Genomic DNA, 21,282 nt, shown 5'->3' on the forward strand with positions numbered 1-21,282 from the left:
TTGAACTTCTGCCCTGGAGCACTGAGCAAAATGATTTTGGGTTGTTGATTTGGCATGGAGTTGCGGAAGCCTTAGCCATTATGGAAAGAAAGAAATGACTTTATTACTGTTAGGAAAAGTCAGGCTTCACCAGCTTCATTTCCTCTAATTGAAATTAGGAGCAGTTAAATGATTATTTTGTGGATGATATCTGGCTTTGGAAATGTACAATTGTACAGAAGTTTAAATTGGAGTGAGAAGGAGCCAAATGAAAAAGTTTGGACATTTTGATACCTGAAACTGGAGAAGAACTAAAAAAAAAAAAAAAAAATGAAGAAGAAGAAGAAAGAAAAACAAAGTGGAAGTAAATAGCATGTTTTAAGGGTTTCACTAAGAAAGAAATACACAGGCAATTAATTAAATATTTTTTCTCAGGACAATCATGGCCTGGCAAAGAGCATCACTGTATAAGATGTTGTTGTGGATTATAAACCTAAGCAATGGTAGAGAAGTTCGGCAGATTACAACTGTGTAACTTTGGGAGGGGTGACCATCCCTCCTGAGCCTCAGTTTTCTCACCAGTAATATGGAGTTAAAGATCCTATCATATAGGGTTAGTGTGACAATTACAATAGGCAGGGATATGTAGAGACCTAGACCATGTCCGCCATCAGTGATCTGCGTAAGCTCAGTAAATGTTAGTTTTACTTCTTCCTATTGTGGTCAGTTCTTTAGCCTATTCCAAATAGAACAGTTGAAGATATTTTTTTCTTATTTTCAGAAGAGATGAATGCCGCCTGCCAGATTAAGAAAATAGTTAAGAGCTTTCTTATTTATTTTTAGAGAGAAATGGTGTGCATGTGAGAGGGAGAGAGAGAAAAACATCAATGTGTTGTCCTACTTATTTATGCATTCATGGGTTGATACTTGTATATGTCTTGACTGGGCTCGAACCCCCAACCTTGGCATTTCGGGATGAGATTCTAACTGACTGAGCTAGCTGGTCAAGGCTGACATTTTTTGATTATGTAGGGTCTTTGTTCATGTTATGAAATGCACATTTTAAAGTATGCAATGGGAAAGTAGAGAAACATGACTGACACCATGGAGTTACATGGTTACCTGTTGGTTTTACAAGCCTGTACTGAGCACCTGCCTCACGGTGTGTGCCAGCCATGAACTGTGATGAGGCACAGACCCTTTGTGCTTAAGTATCAGTGTAAGGCCTAGAAGGAGTCAGGAATCAGGAAGATGGCAGAGCTCCCTGGAGGAAGAAGGATTTCAGCCTTCACATTGCCTTTGTCCTGAACACTGCAACATCAGCTGTTTCCCAGACCTCCAGCCTACTGTGCTTCCTTGCAAATGTTGGGCTTGCTAATCTCCATAATTGCATGATCCAATTCCTTAAAAATTAACTTCTGTCTCTCTCTGTATATACATACATCCTATTGGTTCTGTTTCTCTGGAGAACCCTGACAAATACGAATGTTGGCTGGATCAAGGCCACCTGGCTGGGCAAATGGGTGATAAGATGTGTCATGCAGGTGTAGGTCTGGAAGGACTTGTCGGTGGAGAAGCTGCTCCAGTGAGTCCAGCTGGTGAGTGTGGGCCCCTAGGAGAGCATCTCTGCACATTGTTCTCTAAGCAGGAAGACTTGAAGGCTAAAGTTCTTTCTGGTTTAGACTCAAGCCAAGGGGATGTTGGGAAAAAGGCTTTCACACCCTCTCTGCTGAGAGCCACAATGACCTTCACCCTGACTAGCTCTTTACCTGTCAGCAGGGCTTTGGGGAAGCTGGACACTCAGGCAAGCATATAATGCCTTGGGCTTAGACTTTCTTTGAAAATTGTTAATGACCTGTACAGCGTTAAAAATGCAGAAAAAATAACTTTACATTAAAATGATATGAAGTGTTTTTTAAACTTTCAATTTCCAAATATAATAGACCTGTGGTATTGAGATGCTCTTTTAGTTAGCTCTTCTAGTTAGCATACTGTCCAGAAACTGAAAATGCAGAGTGCTGAAGCCCCAAATTAAGTTCGTTTACAGCTTTAGCATTACTTTCTAAAACATAACTTTATTGAGATATAGTTTATATATCATAAAATTTTACCAATTGTAAGTAATTCAGTGATTTTTTAGTACATTTATATATACTGCTCACAAAAACTAGGGGATATTTAAAAAATGAAGTGATAAAATATCCCCTAATCTTTGTGAGCAGTGTAGTTGTGCAACTGTCTACACAAAAAGTTTTAGAACACTTCAAGCATCCCAGAAAGTTTTCTTATGCCTGTTGGTAGCCAATCCCCATTTCTGCCCCTTCCCGCAGGCAGCCACTGATTGGCTTTGTCTCTGCTGTTTGCCTTTCCTAGAAATTTTATATAAATGAAATTGTCTAACATTTAGTCTTTCGTGTCTTGCATCTTTCACTTATCATGGTTTTGATGCTCATGCATGTTGTTTCATATATCAGAAGTTTACTCCTTTTTACTGTTGAGTAATATTCCATTGTATGGATAGACCACATTTTGTTTATCCATTCACCATTCGATGAATGTTTGTATCATTTCCAGTTTTCATTGTTATGAATAATATTGCTATGAATATTTGCGTATAAGTCCTTTGTAGACCCACATTTTTATTTCTCTTGGATAACTATCTGGGACTGTAATTGCTGGGTTAAAAGGTATGTATCATATTTTTCTCTCCATAAGATGCACTTTCCCCCCCAAAGTGGAGGGGAAAATGCCCGTGCATCTTATGGAGTGAATGTTCATTTTTTTTTTAGCTGCTGCGGGTTCCCGGACAACTAGAAAAGTATTTGAACATTAAAGTCTATCCTCATTTGTTAATAACAGTGCTGGCCCTGGCCGGTTGGCTCAGCGGTAGAGCATCGGCCTAGCGTGCGGAGGACCCGGGTTCGATTCCTGGCCAGGGCACACAGGAGAAGCGCCCATTTGCTTCTCCACCCCTTCGCCGCACCTTCCTCTCTCTCTTCCCCTTCCGCAGCCAAGGCTCCATTGGAGTAAAAATGGCCCGGGCGCTGGGGATGGCTCTGTGGCCTCTGCCCCAGGCGCTAGAGTGGCTCTGGTCGCAACATGGCGACGCCCAGGATGGGCAGAGCATCGCCCCCTGGTGGGCAGAGCACCCCCCCATGGTGGGCGTGCCGGGTGGATCCCGGTTGGGCGCATGCGGTAGTCTGCCTGACTGTCTCTCCCTGTTTCCAGCTTCAGAAAAATGCAAAAGAAAATGCAAAAAAAAAATAATAATAATAAAAAAAATAACAGTGCTAGTGGTTGTTAATACTGCTGTTGAGTTTATATTGTTGAGATATTATTGTCGTATATTTTATTAAATATTTTAACACACCATTTGGTTCAGAATATTTTTTTCTTATTTTCCTCCTTAAAACCGTAGGTGCGTCTCATGGAGCAAAAAATATGGTATATGTTTAACTGTTTAAGAAACTGCCAAACTGTTTTCCAAAGCAGTGGTCCATTTCATATTTACACCACCTATGTAGGAGAATTCTAATTTCTCTCCATCATTACTAACACTTGGTATTGTCAGTCTTTTTGATTATAGCTATTATAATTAGTGTGAAGTGGTATTTCATTTTGATTTTGATTTGCATTTCCCTAATGACTAGTGATGTTGAGCACATTGTCTACTCAGACCTCTGGACCATTTTTAAACTGGGTTGTTTGTCTTCTTATTATTGAGTTGTAAGCATTGGTTTTGTGATTTTCTTATGTTGTTAAGTTAGGGGTAGAATTTTCTGGTTTTAAAATGCTTCCCTGTATTTTTGGTTTTGGAACTAGATAGTGTTGAAAAAATTCCTCAAGCCAAATGAAATTAGCTTTGCCAAATATTCACTGAAATGTTTCATTATTTAGAAGAGGAAACAACCATGTGAGCAGATGCTCATGACTGGGCTCCTGCGTTGCCCTGGGCCCTGATCATGCGCTGAACTTCCTTGGAGGGATGTCTCCAGTTCAGAATTATTGGAAATTATCAGAGGTGCTCCAGAATCTTTTTTTTTTTTTTTTTTTTGTATTTTTCTGAAGCTGGAAATGGGGAGAGACAGTCAGACAGACTCCCGCATGCGCCTGACCGGGATCCACCCAGCACGCCCACCAGGGGCGACGCTCTGCCCACCAGGGGGCGATGCTCTGCCCCTCCGGGGCGTCGCTCTGCCGTGACCAGAGCCACTCTAGCGCCTGGGGCAGAGGCCAAGGAGCCATCCCCAGCGCCCGGGCCATCTTTGCTCCAATGGAGCCTTGGCTGCGGGAGGGGAAGAGAGAGACAGAGAGGAAGGAAGGGGGGGAGGTAGAGAAGCAAATGGGTGCTTCTCCTGTGTGCCCTGACTGGGAATCGAACCCGGGTCCCCCACACGCCAGGCCGATGCTCTACCGCTGAGCCAACTGGCCAGGGCCTCCAGAATCTTTCACTTATTTTACCCGGTGTCTGGAGAACGTTTCTCTCTTTTTCATTTATTTTTATTTAATAGATGCCTTTGAATGCTTGTAGCAATGTATTAGGTGTGGTGGGAAATACCCCAGATAGTAAGATATGATCTTTGTCCTTGAGAAAAAATAAACATTCACAAACAACAACAATGCAACTTCATGATTAAGTAGAGAATCAAGCGTTATATTGCAGTGCCAGTAAGTGTTTGCTTAAGACAGATGAGTCACCCAAACATAACAGTGTTGTGTTGGATTAAAGGCCAACCATCTGGGTAATGTCCCGGTGCCAGTCTACAGAGGGTACTAAAACAATAGGAAAAACTGGAGAAACTGAACAAAATTCCCCTCATATAAGTGTTCTGTGTGTGCCTGGGGGCCTGGCAGCAGAGGGAGACCTGGAAGGGCCTCCTCCAACAGGCGGTGAGCTGTTTCTGAGTTGCCTTCCAGAAGAGCTGGATCTAGTTCACTGCTAAGCATTTGTGTTGCTGAGTGGGGAACTTGAGTTTGAGGTCAGAGATAAAATGTGCGGAACCTGTGAGGAAAGGCCACACTGGTCCCCAGTGCCCTTCCCCTCAGGCAGTGTGGGTCCCTGAAGAGGTGGCCCTGCAGATAATAGGTGCTGCCTGATAGCTGAAGTTTCTGGAGAGCTAGAATAGCCCAGGAAGACATTTGGCAGAAGTAGGGTGTAAACTGGGTGAAGAAGGGGGAGGATTTAATAATTGCGAAAGAAGACATAGTCAGCTCTGTGATATGAAACCCTCTCCAAGGACCAACCTGGTTCTGTAGCAACATGGAGGAAAATTGTGTTTCCTAAGGCCGACCACCTAGGACAAAGTTAGAGGGATTTAAGAATGTCTAAAATTGACCATGGCCAGGTAGCTCCATTGGTTATAGCATCATCCTGATATATTAAGGTTGCGGGTTCAATCCCTAGTCAACCAATGAACACGTAAATAAGTGCAATAACAAATTAATGTTTCTCTCGCTCTCTCTAAAATCAATTTTTTGAATGTCCAAAATTAAAAATTATTTTGTCTTACCAAGAATTAAAAAAAAAATTTTCTCAGCATTCCACCCCCTCCCCCTTCATCTGCATCTTTCTTTCCCCTCAGCTCCCAGTGGTGACTGTCACAGATGACACAGCTCTGAGGTCGGCAAAGAAAAGAGCCTGCAGGATTGTTGGGAAGAACCCCTTAGAGAGGAGCACACATGGCTGCCTTAAAGGGTGTGAAAAGAGCTGTAAAAATTGAGTCAGCAAGAAGCACTGTACAGACAAAAGCTCCCTGTGTGGTGGAGTTGGGGCAGGCTACAGTGGAAAGCAGGGTCAGCTGAGGAGAGGCTGAGCTGGCCTCGCTCAGTTCCTGGTTTTGTGTTTGTGCCGGATGGTGGTGGAAACCCATGTCCCTTTGTTATAGAGTTGAGTACCTAATGGTCCAAGGGTCAGTTCAGATGAAAGACTCTCCTTGGTCAAGACACTCAGTGCGTGACATGGGGACATGCTTGTCAACATTAGGAGGTGACAGCTTGTGGAGATTGTGAGGCTGCTGCCCAGTGCTCTGCTGTCCTGGGAGATAGTTTCAGGGAAGGGCCACCGTGGTGGAACAAATAGTTCTTGACTTGGGATCCAGTGGTCAGTCAACAGAGCCTTGCTAGGTGAGTGAGTGCTCTGGCTAGGCTTCTGAAAGCTTCCAAGCATGACACACTGTGTGTCTTTATTGCTCTATTTCAAAAGGAGATTTCCTGTTTGAATTTGGTATCAGCCTGCAGGAAATAAAGTGGGGCACTTTTTCATCAGTGGAAAAGTTGAAGAGTCTTAAGAGGCAGCCTCATCACACTGCCTGGGGTTGAATCCTGGCTTTGCCATGTTCTATGTGGCTATGGGTTCTCTATGTAACTCTTCTGAGCTTCAGTTTCTTCATCTTTAAGACAGATAAGAAAACTACCTCCCTCAGAAGCGCGTTGACTTAAACAGGAATTTGTTCAAAGTGAGTGCTCAATGACATGAGAATGCTGCTTACTCAGAACTTATTATGATGAGCCCCTACTATCCATTCATTCTCCCCCAGAGCAAATATTGACTGAGCACTAGCTGTATACTGCTCTTTAGAACTGCACTTTATAGTACAGTGGCTATTGGCCACATGTGGCTCTTTTGATTTACATAAATTAAACATAAATCAAAAATCCAGTTTCTCAGTTGACCTAGTCACATTTCAAGTGCTCAAAGGCCACCTGTGGCTGCTGGTGGCCATCTTGTTGGTCAGTGCAGCACAGGACATTACCATCTTTGCAAAAAGACCTATTAGACTGCTCTAACCTTGGGGCTGTAGACTCAACAGCAAACAGCAGTTATTTATGCTTAATCTAAGCATAGATTTTTGAGAATTCCAAACTTTTGAGTGTGTTTTGTTCTCTACCAGGGGTAGGATGATAGGGCATCCCCACAGTGGGTTACTGGTATGCTGTAAGTAATTAGTAGACGTTTAGCGAGGCATGGCCATGCCTTTATTTATTATTAATAAGAAGGAGATGTGCTGTGGGAAGTTTCCTAAAATCCTCATTAAACGTTGGGAATGAGCAACCAGATAAATGACACTCCTGCCCACCTTCGGGCCATCACAGGTACTGTAGGCAAATGGCACAGATGAGACTGCGAGATGCCAGGCCAGGACTGTAGCCTTTGCTCCGTGGTGACGCTTCCTTAGCCCTCTTTTTTTTTTTTTTTTTTCTTTCCATTTTTCTGAAGCTGGAAACAGGGAGAGACAGTCAGACAGACTCCCGCATGCGCCCGACCGGGATCCACCCGGCACGCCCACCAGGGGTGAAGCTCTGCCCACCAGGAGGCGATGCTCTGCCCATCCTGGGCGTCGCCATATTGCGACCAGAGCCACTCTAGCGCCTGGGGCAGAGGCCAAGGAGCCATCCCCAGCGCCCGGGCCATTTTTGCTCCAATGGAGCCTTGGCTGCAGGAGGGGAAGAGAGAGACAGAGAGGAAAGCGCGGCGGAGGGGTGGAGAAGCAAATGGGCACTTCTCCTGTGTGCCCTGGCCGGGAATCGAACCCCAGGTCCTCCGCACGCTAGGCCAACGCTCTACCGCTGAGCCAACTGGCCAGGGCTCCTTAGCCCTCTTAGCAGAGCTTGAGGCTTTCTTCCTTTTGCCTGAAGCACAGAGGAGCAAAAGGAACTAGTGGCGGGAAGGGACTAGAAGCCTGCCTCTTAATCCCTTGAGAACCCAAGAGAACCCCAGGAGCCAGTTCCGGAGGGAAGCCTGACTTCACAGGGGGTTGCTTTCTACCCCATTGCCAGCACACTGTGGGACTCTGCGAAGGAGGTTTCTGCCTGAATATTTCTCTTCTCTCCATGCCTCTGTCCTTCCCTTCACCTAAGGAGAAAGGCTCAAAGAATAGGTATTTACTATTTTCCTAATTATTACTGCCTTTTTCCCCCCTTCAAGTCCCATTCACTTTGTGAAAGCAATATCCATTTGTGCAAGCATCCTCAGAGAACAGGGACTGTGAAATTCTAGCCGGGGGAGCTTGGAGGGAGAGGTGTGTGCATTTGAGGGTGTGACATGCAGCCCCAGCATGTCTCTGACAGAATGTCTCTTGGCTGAAGTCAAGGACAAAGTAAGGATCTTAGATTACTTGTTATTTGGATTTGTCACTGGCAGCTCCTCTCGTCTCCTACATGGGTATGAATAATCAAAAGTGAGTGGTGGAAAATGAGATCCTCTCTGCTCTGTCTCTTCCCTTTTCTAGCAGAGCTCGGGCACCACAGGGGAACACAGCTGCAGGTCTGAACACTGATGGGGAAAATGCCTCATGGTTCTGTTTGTCAGAATGTCTGCTCCTTCCAGCACCACCCACGTGGGACACTTATTTATGCCATACAGTAATGCTCTCAGTGAGTCCTGGGGGACAGGTTTAGAGCCCGTGGGGATGTAGCCTGTCTGACTTGAGATGCACAGCCTTTCACATCTAGGGCACAGAGGCAGCCTGGCTTTCCCCGGGAGGCCCAAGGATACCACAATGCTGTGTTTGTCTATGGAACTGAGACTGGGACGCAGCTACCTGTGCTGACTGCAGTGCGGTGGGCTGCTGTCCACAGCCTGTGTGCACTGGGGGTCCCACAAGGGTGGGGGCTGTGCACTGAGCAGCTGACATTTGCTTTTCTCCTTTGCAGCCCCCACGACCCTGGATGATACTGATAGCTGTGTTCATCGCTTCCAAGTCTGGGGAAGCCAGTGGGATTGCGTGGGCCACATCCTCCAGCAGGGGTCCCTGATTAGGTATTTGTTAGTTTTCAATGAACTCATTTCTGTTTATCATCCATTTACGAGGGCCTGCAATGTGTATGGTCATATTCTAGGTCATGGGAGGGGTGAAGAGGTCAAAGATGTATAAAATCTGGCATGGACTCTGAAAGACCTTAATATCTACCCAGAACCTACCCATCACTTTGGAGATGAGAACTAACATTTTATCAAGTACTTACAGTGTACCAGGTTGAGTCAAGCGTGGTTCAGTGTCAGCTCATCCTACTTTGCGACCAACCTTCCAGGTGGGCATTTAGCATCTTCATCTTACAACTGAGAACTTTAACTGTAGAGAGGTTAAATATCACATGTCATTGATTCTAAGACATTTTCACACTTTATAATCTACTATGTCTTATAGTCAGTGTCCTGTCACAGTTTCATTGACAGTAGTGAATGATTATAGATCTTTGCAGGGGTGTCTTAGATTCTGCAGAATTGAGTATTTTGTCAGGTTCACCCAGCTGAAAAGAAGTGGAGTCAGAATTCAACATGGATCTGCCTGACTGTAAAGCTTGTGTGCCCAGTCTTGCTTTCTTCTATAACTGGCAAAGGCCATGTGATTTCCACAGACGATGTATGGAACGGGGGCAGTGAATGAACGGGAGGGAGCTGCAGGAGCACAGGGAACTGCACGTGTCATACAGGATGTAGAAAGATGGAGAAAATATTATTTAACTATCTTCCCTTCTCTGTTGAATATAAAACCCCCATTTTTTAAAGGCCAACAATAAATGGCAAACTGTGGTCTGGTTGAGAGAAACAGAGTAATGCATTCCTTCATCTGTGCTGCTGTGGTTGGGGCTGAGTGCACTGTTTACCTGCAGGAATGTGTGAGGGATGTGACAGTGACCTCTTTACTGTCCTGAGAACCATGTTAGGAGACATAGGCCAGCACCCTCCCCCACATGGCTGAGTTCCGGGAAGTCCCTGTGTGCAGGCCTGTGTGTTTATCACTGGCACAGTGTGCTATGGTCAACACTCCCAGATATGAAGAAAGGTCTCAATTCCATGGCTGACTTGGATTCAGAGAGCCATGCCCTCGACTGGAGAGTGCTGCCATGCTTTGCATACTCTGGGTTGGATCTACATAGCCCCACACGCATAACAAGTCTGGGCCTACGACAGGCTCTAAGTAATTTTCCTGAGCTGAAAAGCAGCTGATGTAAAAAATGGAGAAGTAGAAGGTTGAATGATCTGGTATCTCATGGAAGGGTGTGTGAATAGTGGAAAGAGCATACTCCTGGTGATCAGAACTCCATGACAGACTTGGAGGGACCTGTCCCCTGCCTAGGGAAACTGAATATCAGGGGAGTTGAGTGGCTTGTTGGTGTTCACACAGCTGATCCTTGAAAACTGAGTCAGGACCAACCCGGAACACTCCAGAGAGTGTTCCTTCATCCTGTCTCAGATGTTTAATTACTCGGGGCCTGTGTTTCTTCAATAATGAGGAAAATGGAGAGGTTAACTTCTGGCAAGCTCTTCTGCGGAAGTAATGATTGTGAAAAATTCCTGCATGCATGAAAGTGTTCAGTGAAACCTTATTTATATTTCTGAAGCACTAGAAACAAACACAAATTGTCCACAGCAGGGAACTGGGTAGGTAAATATGGTAAATACAATAGATTAAATACTGAATAACTGTTGGAATTATGTAAAGGAAGACCAGCATTATAGGGATTTTTAAAAATGATATAATTATAGGTAAAGAAAGGATACAGAAATATTTGTATATTATGATAGCCTTGTTTAAAACACACATGCTCTGAAAATTAAAATTTGGAAGGTAATAAGCCCAAATACTAATATGGTTATTATGGGATGGTGGGATTTGGATTTTTTTTCTACACTAAATTTTCAATTTGATCTTAATGGAAAAAATGTATATTTTTGAAAGAAAGAGACAATAATGTGGGAACAATTGCTTGGTTGAGGTGACTATACAGTTCTTACATTCTGTGATGTTCTGAATCTAGGACAGTAATCTCCAGGCACATGTAGATGTTTATGGTGAAGCAAAATTAGTCCAGCATTGACTGAAGGGAAAAGGGGGTCCAGGAGCTCTGCTGTTGTTGTGGAGTATAATCGGATGTGGCTCTGGGTCTGAGGACATGCTGGAGGCTCTTGGTTATAGGGTAGTTTATTTGTAATTCTAACCTTGTGTCCCCAGAAACCAGTGTCACTAGAAGAGGCTGATGAGGTCCCATCCTGTTCCACTGCCTCCTGAATTCACCCCAGGGTGGGAAGAGATGTTGTTGACTTCAGCCTTCCAAAGAAATACAAGAATGGTGCATCTGCAGCATTTCCAGCTTTCATTTCCCCTTTCTTTGCAGGGAGTTTTCTTTTTAGCCAAACCTGTGCTGGCGTAGGTGGTGAGTGGCTTTGGAACTCTGTTCTGAGAAAGTTCACCACCACCTGCTGGAATTGCTGTCTGGGCCGTGGGGTGGTGATGCGGTGCCCCCACAGGGTGTTGACCTGGGAGCCTGGGCAGGTGGATCTTGTCCTGACTCCACAACTAACTATCTGTGTGACCTTGGGCAAGTGACCTCACCTCTCTAGACTTTCGTTTCCGTGAAATGCAGGCACCGAAGTGGGTTTATCTGTCCCTGCCACATGCTACCTTGTCTGCCTACTCTGGTAACTCACTTTAAAAGCTGGGTACTGACTGGGCAAAATGATTTGGTTTGGTAAATATTTTTCAGTGCTGTTTTATTATCATTGCTGTCAACTGGTTGATCAGCTTGGTTTTTTTGTTTTGTTTTTGGTATTTAAAAAATGTTGTTACACAAACACACACAGCTCTCCATTATAACAGGAAACAGTCTTTTATCTTCAAGGGAGGTGATGTGCACATTCTGGGGACAAAGTGGCATGGATGGTGTGGCTTAGTGGGAAAGCTGATTGCCAGGAGAGAGAGAGAGAGAGAGAGAGAGAGAGAGCCCGCCTATGTGTATTATGCCCTTAATGTTGTGGGGATTTTTTTCTCCCTTTAATGTCACCACTGAGAACACATTTGTATGGGTAGCTGCTACTACCAGCTGTCAAGCTAGTAATTTAGTGGTGTTTGGTATAATTTCTGGGCACAAATTGATCAGCACAGTGGGTGTTTGGGGTTAGTTTTTTCTGCAGGTGCCCCATTAAGCAGATGGTGCTCCCTTGCACTGAGGAAAGATATAGTTTTGCCCAAGAAGTACTACTGCACTGTCAGCAGAAGCTCAAAGGGATATTTATTCCAAGCAACTCCAGTCTGGAAATTGCGATGGGGACAGTTTATAGGAGCCCAAAGGGAGGGAGACAATATGAGAACGTCACCCTGTCATACTTTTGTAGTTGGTTGGGTACAGCCACTCTTCGTGCCGTTGTTCACCCAAGGCAGGTCCCCTCTGCATGTAGTTACTTTTCCAAATAGGTAGAGCACGTGACGTGAATAACTGAGGGTAGGAAGCTTGCTACTAATCATCACCTGGCAGAGGAGTGAGCGGACCTCACATGTTAGCATAAAGACAAAACCCAGAGAGGGTCTTGAAAGGAAAATAACTGTTTATTTCTCCCATATTTTCTCCCTGTTATCTCCTAACTCAGATAGAAAATCCGTGCCATCAGGGAACACTAAGAAGGCACAACAATATCATCTTGTACCTTCCACAGAGTTACGTGAGCAAAGACTGCAGGACCAGCAGATAGAGAAGAAGCCGATCAAGGCAGTGTCTATGTTCGTGTAGAATGTCGTGGGGTTGCCCTAGACTGGGGTTGGCCTCTGTCTTTCTCAGCACTAATTACTACTTGGCTTCAGTGTTTGACAGTCATTTTAAATAGGAAAGGTTTCCTGAGATCCAGTCTAAACTCAGGGGTTCTTTACAGAGAAGACACTTGGTGTGATGACAGTGTCCTGCATCAGATGGCTGTTGGATGACCCAGGTTTTGTTTTACCTCTGCTGATAATGCATATGGATCTTTTTCTCTTCTGAACATTTTTAGAGACAGGAAGCCTTGGTGGGGTCCTGTTCTTGATACTGACTCACTTTATGTGGCCTGATACCATCTCTTAACATGGTTGGCCTCAGTTCCCCTAAAAAAAAAGGAGTTTTTTTTACAATGGTTCTCAAGCTTGGCTTCACATTAAGAGCCCCTAGGAAGGTTTTGAACATCCTATGTCCAGGCTGCACCCCAGAGCAATTACATAAGAGTCTCTGAGGGTGGAAACTAGGCATTGGCATTTTTAATAGCTCCTCAAAGTTAAGTATGTTTGTGTGTGTGTGTGTGTGTGTATGTGTATGTGTGAGTGTGTGAGTGTTTCTCAAACTTTAATATGATCTGAATCACCTGAACATCTTGTTAAAATACAGATCTGGAGTCCATCAGTCTGGGTGGGGCCTAAGAGTCTGCATTTTTAACAAGTTTCCAGGGGTACTGATGCGGTTGGTTCACAGAGCAAGCTTTGAGTGACAAGGTTGAGATCAAAATATGAGCCATGGTACAAGGCACAATAATTATGTTTGCAAAAATGTGGCACAAGCCTGTACTACAGAAATGAGCACAGAGGAAGCAGCAGTTATTCTAGAAGAGTAAAATAAATCAGGGGTTGCTGCATGGAGGAAGAGGCATTGGAGATACCGTTAACAATGAGGCTTTCTTTCGGTAGAATCTGATTTGGAATTAGTCAAGGAAACTTCTGGTTCTCCAGAGAAACACAACCAATGGGATTTGTGTTTGTGTGTGTGTGTATAGATACTAGTTTTAAGAAATTGGTTTATGCAGTTGTGGACACTGGCAAGTCTGAGATCTGCAGGGCAGGACAGCAGGCTGGAGACCCAGGGAAGGGTCAGTGTAGCAGTTCAAGTCCAAAGGCAGTTTGCAGGCAGAATCCTCTTTTCTATTTGGAGGTGATCACTTTTTCTATTAAAGTCTTCAATTGATTGAATGACTGCTCCCCCCTTATGGAGAATAATCTGCTTTACTCAGAGTCTGCTGATTTAAATGTTAATTTCATCTTTAAAAAAATGCTTTCACAGAAACATCTATAATCTTATTTGACCAAATACCTAGGTACCATGGCCTGGCCAAGTTGACATACAAAATTAACCATCACAATGAGGGAAATGCTTTTCCAGTGCTTTTGGCGTTTGTAAACTACAGAACTATGGCTGGAGAGGAAGGAGCTGTGGGCCAGCGGGGCAAGAATGTCTTCTGGGCACTAATCTGTACTGGCAATGTTCTGGCAAGTCTGTGTTCTGCTGTAAATGTAAGAGGGCCACACTTCATGAGCCATAGAATTGGCATAAGCACTGGTTCTGTCTGCCCACCCTTCCCTCTAACCTGGCATGTGTGGGCACTGGAGGACACTTGTCTGGGTCCTTCCAGTTGCCTGGCTCTGTGCCCGAGAGAAATAGATTAACAGGGAAGAGCACAGGGAACATCAGGTCTGGGGGGAAACTGTGCATGGTGCTGTCCAGCGCTCTGCCTCACTCTCTCATGATTGGAGTCATCCCGAAAAGGGAAGATGAGTGGGGGCAAAAGCACCAAATATCTGCAGGCAGGGAGCACGCTGTAGAGCAGGAGTCTACCTTTCTCTGACCTTAAGCCATAGGGAGAAATACATTTCACATCGTGACACAGTAAATATAGAAGTGTATAGAAATAGGTAACATCTAGGGGTGTGTGTGTGTGTGTGTATGTGTGTGTACAAATAAAATCGCAGAAAATGGAAGAAGTTTTACAACCTGAGTTTTACTTTTATTTCATTGGCACATGATGCATCATGGTATTTCCTATTTCATTAAGAAGGAAAGCTGGTCCTATTCCACTGAACCAATTTCACAATACTTAACAGATGGATACCTGCGGTAAAAAATGTGACCCAGGTTCTGGCAGAGAGGAAAGGACTCTCAGAGCCCGGTGATCTGAAGCAGCACTGTGCAGTGGAACTTGTTGTGGTTGTGGAAGCTTTCTGTCCTGTGCTATCCAGAGAGGGAGCTGCGGGCACCGTGTGGCTGGTGAGCATGTGAGATGTGGCTAGTGCCAATAAAGAACTGAATTTTAAATTTTATTCCATTTTAATTGATTTAAATTTAAGTAGCTGCATATGGCTAAAGAGGAACGGCATTTTAAATTTTGTTCTGTTTTAATGAACTTAAATGTATGTAGCTGCATGTGACTAGTGGCTCCTGGGGTGGACAACACCGATCTGAGGGACTGCCCTTCTGCCTCTGACTGTGTGGCAGTGAGCCCCCATCTTCACCACACCCCTGTCCCACAGCCTTGGCCTTGGGTGCAGCATCTGCTAACTGGGAGGCTGGACTCAGAGCCTCCTTTCTGGGTTCTTCTGGTGAGGAAAACCAGGCTTAATGCTTACATGGGGCATATAGTTAATTAAGTGCCCTGGGTGGTGTTACAGATTACATGCTGTGCATTTTTAAATGATCCATAAGAAAGCTTTCCCTTCTTCCTTTTCAGTGGCTTAATTGCTCACCTGTGTGACTTGACAGTTTGAAAAGAGAGATGCTTTCTGCTTAATGAAATCTTAGCAGCCTATCTTCACCGATGAGCTCCTTAGATGGCACTTGCAACCTGAACATGAGATGCTTTGCTTTCATCAGTTGCTTCCTCCTTGAGTAAAGGAATCCTTTTTCTAGACAGGGATGATGGCCAAAGGGAAGGCGACAGTGCAATTTGAGTGCGTAGGTCACCATCACGGTGGGTTTATTTTGTTTTGTTGTTTGTTGGCAAAGCTAGTGAGTACATTTGAGGTTTGGAGGACAGACTTTGTTTAAATTCTAGGAGTTGAAATTGGAAAAGACCCATTATTTCATTGACCTCAAGGTCCTGCTGGAAAAGTTAAGGGACCCAGGAAAGGATGGGGGTGGGAGGTGATGGAGATCATAGGTTTTCTGGGAAGAGCTGAGTCTGGGGTGAGTGGAGTGATGGAGAAGGAGCCTCCTTCTTTCTGAAATCAGAGGGATCAATTCATGGTGCAGGGGAGGGTGTACCCCATACATATCAGATACAGGAAAAATACCAATAACACACCATTCCAGATTCAGCTGACAGGAAACAGCTGCTGAGGAGGAATGGGCAATGTGAGGGCAGAGTGGTGCCGCCCTGCTCTGGAGGGAAGAAGGTATGAGCTGACTGGGGATGGAAAAACAGGGGGAAGGCTGTTGTGGCTCATTAGCCACCTGAGGCTGTGCTGGAGGCATCCCGGCTGTGGTGGCAGACTGGGCGACCCAGGGCGTTCCTGATGGCCGCTTAGCAAGGGTCTGACCAGGGCCAGGTTGTGGAGGCTCTGTGACAGCACGGGAGAGTGAGCCTGGGAGCCCGAGGGCTGCCTGTAATCATCATGAGAGCTGTACTGATGGGGGGCCCACCGTGTCCAACATGCTTGGCCAGGGGCTATAAAATGGACTCAAAACATGAGATGGACTTCCTGCTTCCAAAGGGTCAAGGTTAGGAAGTCGAAAGTAGACATTATACAAAAACAGAGCAAAACAAAGACTGTCAGAGTCCAGTGTGAACATGCCATTCGGCCTCTTACACTGCTCTGCTGCGCTGCCTCCTGACTTCCTGCACGACCAGCTCAAGGTGACCCACAGTGCCCCAGGCTATTTGTGACTCACTGTATGCCGCTGACATCCTCGGTACCCATAGACATGGGCGTCATTATGGGCCTATCACTGGGGCCCATCACCGTGAGAGTGGGGAAATGAGGATAAGGCAGACTCTGATGCCAGCCAGACAACTAATCCAGTTCCCCTCTGTCTCCTTCGAAAACTCTCCATCAGCACCACTGGTGGGTGGGCTCTGGGGGACCCACTGGGATTACTGAGGTTGAGCTTAGCAGCGATTCAGCAGATGTTTATTTTGAATCTGTGGATGTTTATTTTCAGAGTGAATTGGGGACCCTGCCCTCAAAGAGTTTACAGTTCTTGGGGCAGATGCCATGACACAGAATGATAGGGCTATGCTGGCCTGGGATGACGGCCACGGGGCTGCAGGAGGGGACGGGTTTGGGGCACAAAGGGGAACTTTACAGCAGCAGTGATGTTTGAGTGGAGCTCTGGCGGGGAGAGCGTTCCTGGCGAGGAAGCAGTGTGAGCTGAGGGGCAGCAGCTGGACGGGGTGTGGTACATTCAGGCAAGGGCCCCGGGACCCCGAGTTCAGGCTGTCATTGGAATAACTGGTTGGGAATAAAGCAGGAGATCCAGGACAGCAAAGGGCCGTAACACCAACCCAAGGAGCAGAGTGCTCTCTGGGCAGCGAGGAGTGGTCATATCTGCCCTGCATTTAGAACACCCACAGGAGGAGTGGCAGAGTGCAGAAGAGCCTGCATGTGGTGGACACCAGAAGCAGGAAGGCCAGTGGAGGCAGTGGGACTCACTGTGGCGCCTGAGCAGAATGGGATGTGATAAACATGGGCAGTGGAAGTGCCCTGCAGATGGCAAAACTGGAGAGGTGAAGGAGAGAGGAGAGGAGACACTGAAGCAGGAATGAGCTTCCTCCAGGCGGGGACTACACTGTGTGATGATGGACGAGAAACAAACATATGGGTGGTTCTGATGACCTAGAGCTGCTGACACACCTCTCCAAAACAGTGGTTTCAAAACAATACCATCCTTTATTTTACTCACCAGCCTGGAAGTTGGTTAGACTCCACTGCTGCAGTCAGATGGTAGCTGGGCCAGGCAACTTCTTGAAGGCTCTCCACACATCTGTCTGGCACCTGGGCTGGGAAGACAAGATCCATAGGGGATCTGGAACAGCTGGGGCTCCTCAGCTCCTCACCACCTTCTACCTCATTTCTCCACAGGGATTTTAAGGGTAGCCAGACTGTTTACACAGTGGCTGGAGGCTCCCAGAGTGAGTGTCCCCAAAGAAACAGTCAGATGCTGCCACGTGGCTTTTTCTAACCGAGGCTCTGAAGTTGTGCAGTAGCTCGTGCCTTATTTTATGCACTGATGTGATTATAAATGCCCTTGTGCTCAGGGAGAGGGCACTATATCACCCCTCTCGATGAGAGGAACATCAAGGAATTTGTGGATGTGTTTTCAAGCTGCCCCCACAAGGGTAATCAATCTCACTGAGGCATTTTGCAGAGGGGATGAAATAGTGGTATAAACCATTGGGAGCATTGAGTGGACAAGTGAACTGAATCCTCATCTACCACAGAAGGATGTGAAGAGAGGGCCTCTAAATTAGAGATGTAGGCATCTTCTTTAGAGATATGAGGGTCCCTGCCAGAGTCAATTGTTATCTGAACTTGGTTTTTTGCCTTTAAGGAGCATATTGTCTGGCTTCCCTGTGTGAGTTCAGAGGGAATAGCATCTGTGGGACCATTGCTGACAGGTGGCACCAGGATGGGATTGTCCTGGGGCTGTGGGGAGGCAAAGGGGAACAAACTGACCAGTCAGTGCTTCAGAGAGTCGAACGTAGGATGAAGTGGGGGAGTGTTTCAGATTTGATTCTGAGTGGTGAGGACGTGTTCAAGTCTGTTAACTCTGTGCCAGTCTGTTAAGTGTGAGCTTCAGTGTGTGTGTGTAGGGGGAAGGGCACTCTTATAAAAGAGCTATAAAAATCAAGGCAATAGTCAATAAGGTAGTGATGAGGCTGAAGCCAGGCCATCATTTCTCAGCATTGCTCTGATGTCCAGAATTGTTAAAATACAGCAACAACAATAATACGTTATGTAATATAATAATAGAGTTTCCTGGGCTGCTTGTAACAAAGTACCACAAAACAGGTGGCTCAGCCAATAGAAGTCTGTTGTCTCACAGTCCTCCAGGGTGGAAGTCCAAGGTCACGGTGTCGCCAGGGTTGGTCCCTCTGAGCTGATGAGGGAGAATCTGTTTTCTTGAGCTTCTGGTGGATTGCTGGCCATCTTGGTGATCTTTGGCTTTAGGTGCATCACTCAGATCTCTGTCTTCATCTCCACGTGATCTTCTCCCTGTGTATGTGTCTGTCTCCAGATCTCCCCTTTGGGTAAAGGGGTCATATTGGATTAGGGCTCAAATCTAATGACCTCAACTTAATTTGATCCTCAGCAGAGACCCTGTTTTCAAATAAGGTTATATTCTGAGGTACTAAGAATTGGGAGGGAGACACAATTCAACCCATGGCAGTTGGTAAAGATGGGAGAAAATCTCTGAGTCTTTCCTGCATGTTCCTTTTTCCTTCTGTCCATCTTGCCTTTGATGAACAAAACACTGGTCTACCCCATTAGTTACTGTCATGGCTGTCTCTCGAGCTTTTCTTCTCACCACTCCATGTCGTTTTTTACAAGACATCACATCTGAAAGGCTCCCTTAATCTCTCTTTCAATTCAGTGCTTTTGCCTGAGGGGCATTGGATCTTCTGGTTGTCTTCATTATAACAACTAGGACAATACCACCCCCACAAAGCAGTTTTGTGTCATCTCATTTTTATTCTCACAACACTCCTGTAGTACAGGTGTCAGCACCATTTTACAGATATGGAAAATGGGTCTCATAGAGTTTAGGTCATGTGTGGAAGGTGATACTGCTAATGAGGAGGGCCTGGGACTGAAGTCACAATCAAGCTGACTTCTCTATCATACTAGATCACCTTAGGAGTTCAGTGGGGAGCATTGTCGGTTACATCTTTATTTCAAAGGAGTCTGGAAATGGTTTATAAAATTATAATGTCATACAAAGAGGGTTTTAAAATATATGGATGAGGAAAAGAGGGCCAAGGGACTAGGAAGCAATCAATTAAATTTGGATCTTAGCTCTCCTCAGTTCAGACTTCCTTATGGATGAGCTGAGACCTCTAGGCTTGTAGGATGGGTTAGGCTGATGGGAAAGAGTGAAGCCATCTGACCCCTGTCTGAGCTTCAGGAATCATGACTGGAACCTCTTCTGTTGCCTGTTTAGAAAATTCTTCTTGGTTTCAGCTGCAGGCTCTCGCTGAAGTAGCCCAAGCAGATGATTTAAGACCTCTGAAAACTGAGCCAGAGAAAGCTCTATGTTTATTTTTTTTATTTATTTTGCCAGAAGAGGCTGACTTCCAAAGAATATAAATTCAAGAGTCCAGTTTAGAACTACATTGAGGCTGTCTCACTTACTCTGAATCACACCCAGCTGCAGGAATTTGTTATAAATGGTTGCTAACACAGGAAAATACCTGATCTCCTTCAATAATCAATAATGATTCTTACACAGGAGAAGTTTCAGGTGTGATATTGTCCAGACCCAGGCTCTCATCCCAGCTCCATCATCACCTGGGCATGTGACTATTTCTCTGCATCAATTTCTCTAAGAGTTTCTGAGGACCCTGAGTTGGGGGGTGGATAAGGGCCCTGTTAAAAGTGGAGACTCTTGGGCACTATTCTGCAACATCCGGTGCTATTGGTGGATGGGAGAGCCAGGTTTCTTGGTTGGCTCTCTGCTAGTAGCAGGCTTATTAATCATCATTCCCCAGTTGAGTACCTGCTATCTGTAGGGCACAGTTTTGTGTGCTGTAGATCATTTGAGACCATTCCTTCATTTTAGACTCTGGAAAATTATAGCAAGTTCAGGTTACCTCTCAAATCCCTGGCAGGCGCCCATTTGCTTCTGGCAATTCTGACTCAGGGTCCACAAGAGTGAGCATGTCTGAGTGTCTGGAAAGGTTAAACTCCCCTTGCAGTCTTTTTATTATTTTTTTTAAGAGAGAGAGAGAGGGAAACATTGATTTGTTGTTCCACTTATTTATACATTCATTGGTTAATTCTTAAATGTGCCCTGAATGGGGATCGAACCCACAACCTTGATGTATGGAGACAACATTCAAACCGATTGAGCTCCCTAGCTAGGTTCCCCTTGCTGTCTCATGCGTTTTGTGTGGGGAGCTATGGCTTTGATATTCATAGCTATGCAATGTGGCCCCTTTGCCTTATGTTTATGATGGAAAGCCCTGTCCTTGCTTTTCTCATGTGGGCCACCAATGTCACCTAGTCATCATGGGAACGAGGAGCAGGAATATCCCCTCATATGTCAGCAGAATGTGTGCCCTTACAGACGGTTCCCCAAATTCCTGTCTAGGTACCTCCAGAGTGGGGGAAGGGCATAGCTCAACACCTCCTGCAGGATGATCAAGTCTTATTAGGATGTCTTGTTCTTATTTTAAAAATACACTTGAACTTTTCATTCTACTCAGCAATGTCTCATGATTGTCTGAACGTGAATGCTTTTATTCCTAGAAGGCTTTTATTCCATCCCGCGGGGTGTGTGGGGGGAGGGGCGCAGTGCCTCTGTGTACAGCGCACAGCTCGGGGAGGTTAGACATCAGGACCTAAACTCCTGCTTAGGATTTATCATCTGCAGCAAGAGAGCCCTCAGGATCTCTTCGTATATTTATTAAGATTCCTGCTTTATTCTAGAAAGGATTGGAGGTGGCTGCAATGGGTAGTTTAAAATTAACCTGTATTTATTTATTTTTTTATTATTATTTTTTCTGAAGCTGGAAACGGAGAGACAGTCAGACAGACTCCCGCATGCGCCCGACCGGGATCCACCCGGCACGCCCAC

At 45.4% G+C, this 21,282-nt stretch overlaps 1 protein-coding gene across 2 annotated transcripts in view; it reads left to right on the forward strand.

Moving 5' to 3' along the window:
* GFOD1 (Gfo/Idh/MocA-like oxidoreductase domain containing 1) overlaps positions 1–21,282 on the forward strand; it is a 157,770-nt gene that overhangs the window by 7,298 nt on the left and 129,190 nt on the right. The window contains exon 2 of one of the 2 annotated variants that reach the window (XM_066268367.1): positions 8,632–8,737. The exons of the other annotated variant lie outside the window; for it this stretch is intronic. The gene's annotated coding sequence lies outside the window, so the exon portion shown is untranslated. The remainder of the gene's footprint in view (positions 1–8,631; positions 8,738–21,282) is intronic. 2 annotated transcript variants of the gene reach the window in all.

This window comes from Saccopteryx bilineata, chromosome 3 (genome assembly GCF_036850765.1).
Source record: "Saccopteryx bilineata isolate mSacBil1 chromosome 3, mSacBil1_pri_phased_curated, whole genome shotgun sequence".
Classification (NCBI taxonomy): Eukaryota; Metazoa; Chordata; class Mammalia; order Chiroptera; family Emballonuridae; genus Saccopteryx; species Saccopteryx bilineata.